Below are 8,191 nucleotides of genomic sequence, written 5' to 3'. Positions count from 1 at the left end.
ACAGCTTCTTCTCCCTCTTCTCTCACTCACTCATAAACCCTAATAGAGAGCACCAGGCTCGGATACCATGTTGAAAAACAGGTAGAGGGAGAGGAGACACACACACAAGAGCAAACCCTAATGTATATTACAAACCCTAACCATAGAGGGAAGCCATCTCCCTTCTCAGACAATGCATAAAGCCATAATCCATAATACACAAGACACACTATAAGTTGTGACACACATCTAACCCTAGCTAATGTCCACACACTATGACTAGCTGGACGCGGTCATTTATGTCTCACACATGCTACTACCTAACATGCCAGCACATTGCACTGCAAGCACACACTGACATCGAGCTTGAATCTCAACACATAATCCTCCAAAATATCCGGTTGAATCCTAATTTCCAATCATTCCTTCATCGGTGTACCTATGGTAACATTGGCAACCAAGACGCTCACCACCTATCCACTCATGGGCCTTTTCAATAGTTCTTAGCTCATAGTACCCAGAAATATATTCATTTATAAGAATCTAGATGGAATCTTCATTGAATATCAGGAAGATCAACTAACAGATCCATATAAAAGAGCCATGGACTTATCTGTTGAGGACCAGCAAGGTCAATCAATCAGATCCATGCCCAAATTCAGAAAACAACTCTTACTCCTTATTCCAATATCTTCCTCGACGCACACGTGGGTATCTTCAATGACCCAAAGCCTGAGCACCGTATGGTCAACACCCTCTAGGATCCTTCACAGCAGGTCACCTAGCGCTTCACTCATAGGCCGCTTCCTTGGTCCCTCATCCATCGTACCGGAAGCTCACCATTTAAATCGAACTGAGGCTGGTCAAGACCTCGGCGGACCTTGCTACTACACAAGACGTCCTCCGTTGACTCTCCATCAGCTGTTGCAACTTTATCAGTTAGGTCTGCACAACCTCATTCACAAGATTGTCAAAATGCTTTCCCAGCATTCTTGACATAAAACAATCATTTAAAAACAGGTCACAAATACAGTTTTTATAACGAACTCTCGTCTTTCCACATTGTTCCACATCAATCCACATTACTTAATCCAAGTCCAATCATATTTATTCCCATCGTCCTTCATCCATTCTCATCCAATCACATCATTTTCCATCTCATCACATCTTTCCACATTTATACTCATCACATCTCATCCACTCGCATCTACCCATATCCACATCACATTCATTCACATCTCATCCATTCATATCTACCCCGATCCACATCACATTACATCACATCACATCCGTTTCACCTTATATCTCATTCATTCACATCTATCCCGATTCACATGCCATCACATTTGATCCGTTCACATCACATCTCATTCATCCACATTTATCCCGATTCCCATCACATCACATCACATTCATTCACATCACATATCATCCATTCACATCTATCCCAATTTACATCACATCTCCTCACATCCATTTCACATCACATCTCATTCATTCACATCTATCCGCCGATTCACATCACCTCACATCACATCCATTCACATCCATCACATTCATTTACATCACATCCATTTACATCCATCCATTCACATCCATCCATTCACATCCATCACATCACATTCATTCATATCCATCACATTCATTCTCATCACCATCCCACCACGTACATTCTATCCACATTACATCACATCCACATCATATCTCATTCATACACATCTCATCTCATTCATCCACATCCATCCAATCATTCACATGTACGATTACCCACATCTATCCATACATTCATATCTATCACTTCACATCCACATATATTCATGTCACATCACATCACATTCTTTCACATACACATCCACATCCATTCTTTCACATATACATCCACATCCATTTTTCACATACACATCCACATCCACATCCATTCTTCATAGACACATTCACATCCATTTTCATCACATACACATCCACATCCATTTTCATCATGTTCTTTCACATACATCCATATCCATTCTTTCACATACACATCCATATCCATTCTTCACATACACATCCACATCCATTCTTCACATACACATCCATATTCATTTTCATCACATTCTTTTACATACACATCCACATCCATTTACTTCCCATCTCACCCTTTCACATATCCTCTCATCTCATTCTCATCTCATCATTCACATCCATATCAATTTACTTCACATCTTATCCACATTCATTTTCATTACACCACATCCTATCACATCCCATTTACATCTTATCACATCTCATTTACATCTTATCACATCTCATTTACATCTTATCACATCCTATCACATCCCATTTACATCTTATCACATCCCTTCACATCTTATCACATCCCATTTTCATCTTATCACATCCATTCACATCCTATCGCACCCCATTTACATCCATTCACATCTTGTCGCACCCCATTTACATCTTATCACATCCATTCGACATCCTAGGTTTTTCTAATTTGATACCGATAATGGAACTTTTTCTAAATTTCTGCCAATTGCTTGGCCTAGATTAAGGTTCTTTTTCTTGGCAACTATTTCCATATTCCTTCTCAATTCCTCAATTGAATTATATTCAATATTTCTCTTTTGAATAAAAGAATTCATGGGATTTACAAAAATCAATTCTACCCATATTTCCACTTTTAATACTTAATATTAAAAATTTCTCTTTTCTCATTTAATTTCTTGGACCTCAATTATAATGGGAATTCCTCTTTTTGCATTGCATTCAATGTCATGGGAATTCCTCTTTTATCATCAAATAATTCTCATAAAATAAATTCATAAAATATCCACTAATTCAATATGCTTTCACTTTTCCCATTTAAATGATTGAATTCCAATGTCATAGGAATTCCTCTTTTATCATTTAAATATTTCTCATAGATAAAATAAATTTATCTAAAATTTATCTTTAAATTTAAAAAAAACCATTAATTCCAATATGATGGGAATTTCTCTTTTCCCATCTAAATGATTAAACTCCAAATGTCATAGGAATTCCTCTTATCATTTAAATATTTCTCATAGATAAAATATATTTTTTTTTAAATTTATTTTTAAATTTAAATAAAATATCCATTTATTCCAATATGCTAGGAATTTCTCTTTTTCCATCTTAATGATTGAATTCCAAATGTCATAGGAATTCCTCTTTTATCATCTCATAGATAAAATAAATTTATCTAAAATTAATCTTTGAATTTAAATAAAATATCCATTAACTCCAATATGCTAGGAATTTCTCTTTTCCCATCTATATGATTGAATTCCAATTATGGTGGGAATTCCTCTTTCCTCATTTAAATTTATCTATGCAAAAAGATAAATTTAATTAAATTTTCTCTTAAAAATTAATTAAAAATCTCCATTAATTTCATTATACTAGAAATTCCACTTTTCTCATTTAAATGATTGAATTCCAATTATGGTGGGAATTCCTCTTTCCTCATTGAAATTATCTATGCAAAAAGATAGATTTAACTAAAACTCTTCTTTAATTTTTAAATAAAATATAAATTATTTTAGTATTCTAATTTTTCTCTTTTCTCATTGGAATACATGGATTTCTATTGTCATGGGAATTTCTCTTTTATCAAAAAAATGTACTACTAGAAATTTTTCTTTTTCCTAATTAACTATTTATGCATAAATATTAAAATTAATTTTTTCATGGTTATGATGAGAATTATTCAATTAACCTAGGATTATTAATCCTAGAATATGGTAGGAAGTCCTCGTTTCATGTTATGCATGAAATTGATTTATGTGTTAATTTTCAAAAATTTTACCATAGCTCCACTGCTATTACTGATAATTTTCAATAATTTTGAAAGCATAAAGTTTTAGTAATACAATATGATAGAATAACTATCATTTGGATCAATATCTAATTATGGACTTGATTCCTAAGTTTTCCATAATTTAAATAGCATAAAAGCATTAAAAAGCCACTCTTTTGGCCTCTAATTTAACAAGCATAGTAATTACTTTTAGATTTGAGAATTGCTTCATGAGAAGCATCATTTTAATATAGAATTGGTCATAAGAATGACCATTCTTTGGGGGAGAGAGAGACATATGCTTAGAAAAATATTTTAATTTAAGCTTAAATTAAAACTCTAAGTGTTTAATTACTAAAATTCATTAGAGAGCTTCAATTGCATTAAAGAGCCATTCAATTGAATACTTCTCAAGCTTGAGAGGGGTTGAGAAGTGAGAAACATTTAGAGATTAAGAAAAAAACCATAAAATCACACTTTACCTCTTGTTTTTCTTGATTCTTTAGTCATTGGAGAGGCCCCCAACCAATTGATTGGTTTAGTATGTTGATGAAGACTCCAAAGAAGGTTGAAGAGAGACAAAAGCTCCAATCTCTCTAAATTGTAGAGGATTTTTAGAGGATAATAGAAAATATCATTATTTTAGTATAATACTGGCATGGTATAGTTCACATATGAGAATACAAAAGAATGAGGGTCTATTTATAGGTGAGGGAGGCCTCTAACCAAGTCCAACTAGGTTCTAGAATTTTTCAGGTTCAGTTTGGCTAAATTTGGACAAGATTTGGACGTAGTTTGGCTCCCTTTTGATTTGGTTTGATCCAGGAGAGAGGAGAGATAAAAATATCACAATATTTTTGAGTTAAAAACTCCACCACATGTGTGAAATAGGCGCCTCCTTGAAATGCCCCCTTCTCCTTACCAAGGTGTCAAAAATGTATCATTATACCCAAAATATCTCATTTTTTTAGTAATAAACCTTGTACTCAGTCAACTCTTCATCTTATGTGGGCATTTACTCATTTTTGGGTATTTTCTTTTATTCATTGGATTTATCTCCTCCCCACACTTGGATTGATCCTATTGGCCCATAGGAACCTTAATTGGACCATAATCCAAAAATTTCTGAAAATCTAGACCCTTAGGGTAAGGTCCTTTATACCTATTTTCAATTAATTCCAATTGCACATTGGAAAGTTCTTTTTGAATTTCAGTTTCAGGGGAAACCATTTTAGACACTAGGAGGATTTTTAATCCAAAAATATCTCAATTTTGGATTACCTCCCTCGACATTTTTTCTCTCCAGGCCAAAACAGGGTAACCTGCTGATAGATTAGGCACAAAAGGTTGATCTACCTTTTCCTTCCCTTTTTGTGATACATGTGTACCTGCATCATTCCTCAACCTACCTGACCATGGGCTAACATTGGATCCACTGCTCGAGGACTGCCCAAGTCCACTCAGCACCTATGATTGCTGCTCTACATGTGGTTGTTGAGATATTGAGCTCAACTAGTGCTATGGTAGACATTGATGACCCGCCTGGGTGATAGCTTCTGCATCTACACCACTGGCATGGTTGGTGAGATTATGGGTGATATGCGGCCAGTGGGACGACACGCTGTGTGACAACCATTTTGGATTACTAGAGACTGGCATAGTTATAGCACCAGCTCATGTAGTCAGGTTCACATTATGGACCGACCCTTGTATGTTGTAGTAGTTGAGTACTAACCCATATAGTGTGTACTCTTATCTTTATGTTATGTTGGTGAGTAGAGAAGAAGAAGATAGAAGAAAATTCAGCTATGAGGGAAGTCGGGGAAGAAGCAGAAACATTGGGGCCACTTGACTGGGATGCACCACATGCAAAGAAACACCTTCCATTTTAGTCCATGCTATAAAAATAGAGAAAACAACTCTTTCACCGCCCCGCGATTAAATGTTGAAAAACTACACCAAGAAGCTTGTCGATGACGCTTCTAGTATGAAGGAGTGGTAGTAGCAAGGCAGCCCGAGGAGTGAAAACATAGATGAATAAGAACACCGGGAGCATAAAAACATAGCTATGTTCAGAAAATGCAGCCACTTTTTGGATCTCTAGAAAATGTAGCCAGTGGAAAGGAGAAGAAATAGTTGCCTTCAGAATCTAGAGGCATGCAACCGGGTACCTAAACGATTAATACCATGTTGGAGTATGCACAAGCGGAAGCATAGACAAAACAAGAGAGAGAGAGAGAGAGAGAGAGAGAGAGAGAGAGAGAGAGGAGAGAGAGAGAGAGAGAGAGAGAGAGAGAGGGGGGAGGGAGAAAACGAGATAGAGCTTGGACAAGATCACCTTTTATAATAGCATGAAGCTTCACAATGGCAATAGCCAGCAAGAGGTGTTGCACAAAGTGCTTTGAATGGATTAACTAACAAGTGAATATGAGAAGCCGCTTTTATAGTGAAGAGAGGGAGCATGATAACTACTCATAGAGCTTACCGCTGCTCATGACTTCCTAAAATAGAAGAAAATAGATAAAATCCCATAAAATAGGGAATGACCAAATACATTGAGATGCACAAATTCTAACATTAACAACATCTTATGATGGTCCCCAGCCAAGGTTAAAGAAGTTAACGTGGTAGGCTTAAGTGAAGATATGAGGCCTATCTACATAGGGGAAGACCTCTCAGCCAAATAAGAAAATGACCTAGTCACTCTCCTCGCAGAATTCTAGGATTGCTTTGCCTAGAAATATACATGGACATGAAGGGTATACCTCTCCTACCATCCCCATGGTAGAGGGAGAGAGATTAGTAAAGCAAAGGGCATACCTGATGAACCCCAAATACTCCAAGATGGTCTGAGAGAAAAACTCTAACACCTTGTTCCATTTTCTTCCTCGACGCATGCGTGGGTATCTTCGGCGACCCAGAGCCCGAGCACCGTATGGTCAACACCCTCTAGGATCCTTCGCAGGTCACCTAGCGCTTCACTCATAGGCCACTTCCTTGGTCCCTCATCCACCGTATTGGAAGCTCACCATTTAATTCGAACCGAGGCTGGTCAAGTCCTTGACCGACCTTGCTACGCGAGACGTCCTCCATTGGCTTTCCGTCACAGCTGTTGCAACTTTCTCACTTAGGTCTCCATGACCTCATTCACAAGATGGTCAAAATGCTTTCCTAGCATTCTTGACATAAAACAATCATTTAAAAAGAGGTTTCATAAATACAGTTTCTAATGAACTCTCATCTTTCTACATCATTTCTCCTTATTCCACATTCTTCTAAATCAATTCACTTTGCTTAATCCACATCCAATCATATGTATTCCCATTGTCCATCCATTCTCATCCAATCACATCATATTATATCTATCCACATCTATCCTCATCACATCTCATCCATTCTCATCTACCTATATCTACATCTATTCACATCTATCCTCATCACAGCTCATCCATTCTCATCTACCCATATCCACATCACATCACATCGCATCCATTCACATCTGATCTCATCCATTCACATCTACCCCGATCCACATCACATCCATTCTCATCACATCTCATCCATTCACATCTATGCCGATTCACATCACATCACATCATATCCATTCACCTCTGATCTCATCCATTCACATCTACCCCAATCCACATCTCATCCATTCTCATCACATCTCATCCATTCTCATCACATCTCATCCATTCACATCTATGCCAATTCACATCATATCACATCACATCTCATCCATTCACACCTACCCTGATCCCACATCACATCTCATCCATTCACACCTACCCCGATCCACATCACATCTCATCCATTCACATCTATCCCAATTCACATCACATCACATCTATCCCGATTCACATCACATCACATCCATTCTATCACATCACATCTCGTCCATTCATGTCTATCTCGATTCACATCCATCTCATTTATTCACATAGATCACATTCATTGCATCCCCATCCCATCACATACATTCCATCCACATTACATCATGTCCACATCTATCCACATCACATCTCATTCATGCAATCCACATTATGTCACGTCCACACCTATCCACATCATATCTCATTCATTCCATCCACATTACATCACATCACACCCATTCACATATCATCACATCTCTTCACATTCACATTCACATATATTTACATCACATTACATTTCATCCACATCTCATCGCATTCACATCCACATCACATCACATCTCATCCACATCCACATCCACATCCATATCCATTTACATCACATCACATCTCATCTCATCCACATCCACATCCATATCCATTTACATCACATCTCATCTCATCTCATCTCATCCACATCCACATCTCATCTCATCTCATCCACATCCACATCCACATCCATATCCATTTACATCACATGACATCTTATCCCATCCAC

Source organism: Cibotium barometz, chromosome 46 (assembly GCF_041138505.1).
Source record: "Cibotium barometz isolate CiBa-2024 chromosome 46, ASM4113850v1, whole genome shotgun sequence".
Taxonomy (NCBI): Eukaryota; Viridiplantae; Streptophyta; class Polypodiopsida; order Cyatheales; family Cibotiaceae; genus Cibotium; species Cibotium barometz.
This window is presented reverse-complemented; position numbering follows the sequence as displayed.